At 44.8% G+C, this 6465-nt stretch overlaps 1 pseudogene; it reads right to left on the bottom strand.

Annotated features, from left to right (window-relative positions):
* The window catches only part of LOC102380385, a 65026-nt pseudogene that overhangs the window by 31804 nt on the left and 26757 nt on the right, over nucleotides 1-6465 (bottom strand).

Raw genomic sequence — 6465 nt, 5'->3', positions numbered from 1 at the left:
AGGGCTATTGCAGTGAGTCTTGAAGCTGGAAGCTGTACCTTATTATTCACGGATTTGTTCTGGGCTCCCTGACTATTCTGCGTAACCTTTTGCTGGTTTGCTGAGGAGTCAGAAATCTGGCTTTGCTGGAGGAGATCTGGCAGGAGATAGTTCTGGTTGTTTATGCTCCAAAGCCCTTCGTGGGTGCTGGAACTTTGTTTCGCTCCAAATTTATCCTGCACAGGAGAAGAGGTTTGGAAGTTACAACTCATTGTCTGGCACACTTGCACCCTATTGTGTAACATGTGGAAGTGTAACTCGGCCTAAGATCACCGATGTGAGATTCAGGATCTTAACTCAAAAGTGTCTTGATCCCAGCATTGCATTACACCAGGGTTCTTCATTAAACCTTTCACTTGCATTAGTTGCAAGGTTTCATTATAAAAGTGTCACATTCATTCAAGATGGCACTTTCGTGTTGCAACATTCCCCAATAGGACCGCAGCCCATTGCTAACAGGCAAGTTACAAGCCACTGCATAAGCAGGACCTAGAGATATAGCAGGGCAGAAGGTGAGGGGGGGCAATGGCCATCACAAAAAAACCCCCCGAGGACAGGGAAACCAGGGCCACCGGTTCTCAGCTAGAGGAAGAGACGCAGCTTGAGCTGGGATCTGTAAACGGTCATAGGAAGGGCAAGCTGCGCTCCAGATGGCAAGGACAGTATGGAAGGATGCACCCCCCAACTGTGAAGTATCAAGGAGAAGGTCGGAGCTGAGGACCAAGGTCATTTCCTGAGATACAGGAAAGGATGAGATGCTAAATTTCACATCAGATATTTCTTCCTTTGTTTTATCAAGGCAAAAAAAACCACAAGAGCCCAATTTCTGGCTAGCTGAATCCAAGGCAGTTCTCAGGGCAGTTCACTGCCTGTGACAAACAGCCTGCTGAAACCTTATTGAATGCCAGCCAATATATCTGAAAACAAAAGGAAGTCATTTTAAATAGAAACCATTTTCCATTTAAAAGTCAAGTAATTAATTGGAAGTTAAAGGGATGCCATGAATAATTTTCTGTTCTTCTTGATTGTGTTTTCAAAATTCATCATTTATTTATGATTTTCTCTTGGAAGCAGGGCCCTCGGTGCTCTTCCCCTAAAAGGTTTCTTCATGAGGTGCGGGGTGGGGGGAATGCCATCTAATTCTTTCCCCCAAGGTCAAAGGACCAAATGACTAAAGCTCAGTGGTCTAGCTTGGGGTTAGAGAACGGGTGCCCTCTTCCTAGCTCCGTCACCAACGTCTCTGAGACAGCAGTCAGGATGTTCAATCTTGCTCAGCTTCACCTTCACCCTCTGCTGAATGAGAACAAATTCACTCAAGTTTGAAAAGTGCTTTAAAGGGATGTATAAAAGAAAGGTGGCTCCACAAATGCAAACATTGCCCTTATTAGCGTTTCTGTTTCCAAGGCAGTGACAGAGAATATAGCTTCTTGCAGTGGTTTGATTTTACTTGATTGTGTCTCTGCCTTATACCCACAAGACTAGCCTGTGCTCCGGAAGCGGCGGGTACCTGTAGACATGGGGGAAGGCTGCTCTGGTGTGCTGCAATTACAGCGCATCAGGACAGACTTCATTAATTGATTAATGGAGTTTGCTGGAGTGTGCCAATTAGCGCACTCTGGCAGCCTCCATGTTTCCTGTATTAGCGACGAGCTTTAGTTAAAGCGCCCCTGCTGCCATTTTGATATGTTAGAGGCTGTGGGCACTTTAATTACAGAGGCTCTAATTAAGGTGCCCTCCTCCCAGAGCACACGTAAAAATGCCCAGTGTTTCCTTGGTAAAGCAGTGGAGCTGAACCCAAGAGGGCAACTGAGAGAGCATCATGATGCTTTGTGGGCCTCCTTTGTCTTTAAATGAACAGGCCTGATGTGATTCTCCTTCAGGCAATATTTTAAGAAGTGAGAAGATATTTTTCTCTATGCTGTAAAGGTTATAAAGTAGGTCAAGGCTGTCAGCTAGTGGCAATAATCCAAATGATGTATTATTATTGATAGCAGTGCTTCGTTTAGGCTTTGCTAAATGAAAGGCTTTGCACCTTTAATAAATGTGTTGATATGAAAAGCTCCTATACCTGGAAAGTAACTAGTCTGTGAGTGGATTATTATAAGGAAAAAAAAACAAGAAAAAACCCCCCTGATATAGGACTTCTTTATTTTAGTGTTTGTACCTATACTTTGCAAATGCAGATCGAGACTTTACAGGAAATGCCTGACTGCTGTTGAGAAGAAACGGAAAGGGCAGTCCTTGTGTGCGTTGGCAGTTATGAGGGCTCTGACTCCCCTACACATCATACCCACTGCCTCAGCACGGCCAAATTACCTTCTGCTCCACGACGATGCTTTGAGGTTTCAGTTCAATTCCATCCGGAGCTCTTGTCCTTGAGAAATCTGCCGCTCTGTTACTTAGCGGTTGCCTGGTAACAAATTCCAATTAATGAGCAGAACCAATCCAAGAGGAAAAAACCCCAACCCAAAACACAAACATTTTCAAAGTAACTACTCATAATTAACAGTTACCAGCTACACTTTGATATTTCTTCTTCCATGATTAGCTTGTGCACATATCTACAGAGACTTTATGCTGACGCTCACTTGCAAGTAGAACCCCTTCCTATCTTGAGAGATTACTTTAGTTTCCCCCCCCGAGTTTCCAGCATCATTTTGTCAAACATCATTTCACTTAGGCAACTGATATTTGGCTCTTAACTACGTAACGTTGTCCAGAACCAGTCTTCCTACCCTGAAGAAAAATCTCTCAGAAACTATCGTGCTTTGTCCCACTCGGTACAACTACAACCAAACGAATAGCCAAGACTGGAAACAAATGGGGAGAACACCTATTCTTATAGCAAAAGTTGGCCACGAATGATCACTATTTCCACAGGGCACTTTTCTTCAAGCACAGTTTATTGACCTAAAAGCTAGGGCAATGGTCGATTACCCAGCAAAGAACTGTCCCCATATTTGTATACGGTGTTTGTGCTACTGCACTCACATTATTACAATCCTTTAGGCTTATTTTATTTGTTTTTCCCCCTGGTGTCTGTAAATTGCTTGAATTCTGGATCCTGCTGTGAAGTTTTCCACTACACTAGTTGCATTGCATCACAATTGGTGGGAGACACTTTTTGTACTTAAAGGCAATAACCGAGGCGGCAGGTCAGTGAAAGGGGCCGTCATACTGAAGAAAAACGGAACTGAAAGATGTGCGGTGATTTCCTTTTGCAGGCAGGATTAAATCAAACATTTGCATATATAATAGAAATGGAATGAAGCACAACGGGACAGGGGAGAGTTTACTGAGGATTATTGAAATTGCTATTATGAAGAAGGCGAGCAGGATTTGACCTTCCAAAATATTAATATCCACTTTTATTAACTAGGACCAAAGAAATGCAGAGGGACTCCCTGTTTAAGATTTGTATGCAAGTTTCCTATGTTCAGGCTGACATATGAAATGGATCTCTCAAAATTAGCCAGAGGAAATCCTTTGACTTAGAGGGATTTGGAGTTATTTGAACACTACACGTGTCCTAGGAGTACGTAGTCTCAGTGAAGTGGGGACATTATGCAGTGCGGTAAACATGTACGTACACTGGACAGACATATAGAGTTTTTGGTTCAGCTAGGTCCCATGCACTGAAGTCCTTTACTAAAAAGAGAGTGGACAAATTCTGGCTAATGTCACACACAAGCACAACAGAAAACTAGCAGCACGTGTGACTCTGCTGAAGGCGCGGGGAAAGACAGCTGCCCTTGTTCTGGCTCTTGTGGGCACATACACAGAGGTTGTTCTTCAGAGGACATCCCTATGCCTCAGCATCAATGAACATGTCTCATTCATGCCTTCTCTGAGACGGAACATATTATGTGAGCTGTGGCTCCGTCTCCTTTATACTCAGCCAAAATATGAGCATATAGCAAAGCAGCTTTGCAGTCTAATTAGGGCCAAGGAAATATTCCCTCTGTGAAATGGCCAGCTAGACTCTGGCCTTAAGTGTTTCTTCCAAAGTCCACACAAGTGCATGAAAAGACTCCCACTCTCTTAACAGGGGACAGGGGAGAGTTTACTGAGGATTATTGAGATTGCTATTATGAAGAAGGCGAGCAGGATTTGACCTTCCAAAATATTAATACCCACTTTTATTAACTAGGACCAAAGAAATGCAGAGGGACTCCCTGTTTAAGATTTGTATGCAAGTTTCCTACGTTCAGGCTGACATATGAAATGGATCTTTCAAAATTAGCCAGAGGAAATCCTTTGATTTAGAGGGATTTGGAGTTATTTGAACACTACACGTGTCCTAGGAGTACGTAGTCTCAGTGAAGTGGGGACATTATGCAGTGCGGTAAACATGTACGTACACTGGACAGACATATAGAGTTTGGTTCAGCTAGGTCCCATGCACTGAAGTCCTTTACTAAAAAGAGAGTGGACAAATTCTGGCTAATGTCACACACAAGCACAACAGAAAACTAGCAGCACGTGTGACTCTGCTGAAGGCGCGGGGAAAGACAGCTGCCCTTGTTCTGGCTCTTGTGGGCACATACACAGAGGTTGTTCTTCACAGGACATCCCTATGCCTCAGCATCAATGGACATGTCTCATTCATGCCTTCTCTGAGACGGAACATATTATGTGAGCTGTGGCTCTGTCTCCTTTATACTCAGCCAAAATATGAGCATATAGCAAAGCAGCTTTGCAGTCTAATTAGGGCCAAGGAAATATTCCCTCTGTGAAATGGCCAGCTAGACTCTGGCCTTAAGTGTTTCTTCCAAAGTCCACACAAGTGCATGAAAAGACTCCCACTCTCTTAACAGGGCTCTGGAGATGCTTTATACCACAGGAAAGGTTTTAACCTAAGAGCGGTGGCAATGGAAGCTTTCCAGGCCATGAACAGTTTCAGGACTGGCTACAGATTTTACTTTGACCCTCCCCCATCCCTACTTTCCTCTACCCAGTTAGAGTTAATCAGGGTATGTTTCCCCGCAGGATCTACTTTCAATTGAAAGGTTGCTCAGCCGATGTGGAGGGACTCAGTTAATAGGCAATGTGACACTTCTGATTTTACAGAAGCTCTTGCTATGGCTCCAGGTATACAAAGACAAAGTGCATGCAAGGGTCACGCTGTTCTGCTCCTTTCACAAAAGGCCCTGTACCACTCAGTCATCAAAGCCATGTACTAATTTATGTAGATTTAAAGCAGTGATTCTTAAACAGGGTGCTGCAACACCCAGGCGTGCCTTGAGATCCTTTCTAGGGTGCTATGGGGAAGCACACAGTGTTAGCACTATTCGGCTGTATCCAGACGAGTACGGCTGCTTGTTTCCCCGGGGGCCAGTAGCAGCAGCATGGCATCTTTCCCGGAGGACAAGCAGCTTGCATGGCATGGGTGTTCCCCAAGGACAAGTAGTAGCAGTACAAGGTATGCTGCTGCTATTTGTCCCTGGGGAACACCTGTGCCATGTGTGCTCTGGCACATGGTAGGTTGCCCCGGGTGGGGTAGGGAAGGCTGTGGCCAGCAACTATGCTGGATCCAGCAGCCTTACGTGGGGTCCTGGGGGCCCTGGGGAGTTGCAGCCGTGGTGCTCCTACAGCTGGCAGCATGGCCTGCAGCCGGAGCGTGGCTCTGCTCAGCCAGGCTCCTGTTTTGGGCGGTGCGTGCTGCTGCCACATGCGCCACCTCGCTTTTTTTGGCCATAGGTTTTTTGACCCAGGGATCTCCCGGGGGGAAAAACCCCACGTGCTGCAAGGTAGCAGCGTGGGGCACACCAGCATGTGTGGTGCATGGTGTTACAGACAGGTCTCCACCGCCACATACCACATGCCCGCGCTCATCTGGACGCAGCCTTAGTTGTGCAAACATGATTCACAAGATAAACTCAGAGATTTCAAGACAGAATCCATATTGTTAAAAATGAGCTGTTCTGGTATTTCTGATTTCCTTGAAATAGAAGAATTGGTCTATTATAGTCAAAAACAAAGTGACAACTAAGAGCTGACATTTTCCAAAGGGTGCCTTGAGTATATCAAGGGGTGTCTTCAGCCTAAAGTGGTTGAGAACCACCAACGTAACGTGACCGTGACAAGGCACTTCAGAATGATTCTAGCAGGAAGGGGCCACAAAATGTTAAGGCTTAAATAATGTAAATCTCATAGCAAGGCAATACTTTTTTTCTTCTTCAGATTTTCTGAGGTCAGCTTATGACTGATTTAAAAAAATCCTTTTTCAAATCACTGTGGGTGGGTTGGAGGAGAAAAATTGGGGAAAACAACTCATTCAATTAAAATCACTTTCAGGTGGCTCAAACAAGTGGCACTTTCTATATATTTCTCCTCTTCCTCCCACTGTGACTTGAAAATGGACTCAAAACACATGAATAGGGAGCATATGCAGGCCTGAAAACTCTGCTTTCAGAGCAGCCCAGT

The sequence above is a fragment of the Alligator sinensis genome, unplaced genomic scaffold, assembly GCF_000455745.1.
Source record: "Alligator sinensis unplaced genomic scaffold, ASM45574v1 scaffold1399_1, whole genome shotgun sequence".
Classification (NCBI taxonomy): Eukaryota; Metazoa; Chordata; order Crocodylia; family Alligatoridae; genus Alligator; species Alligator sinensis.
Note: the sequence above shows the minus strand (reverse complement) of the source record. Positions and strands in the feature narration are given on the sequence as shown.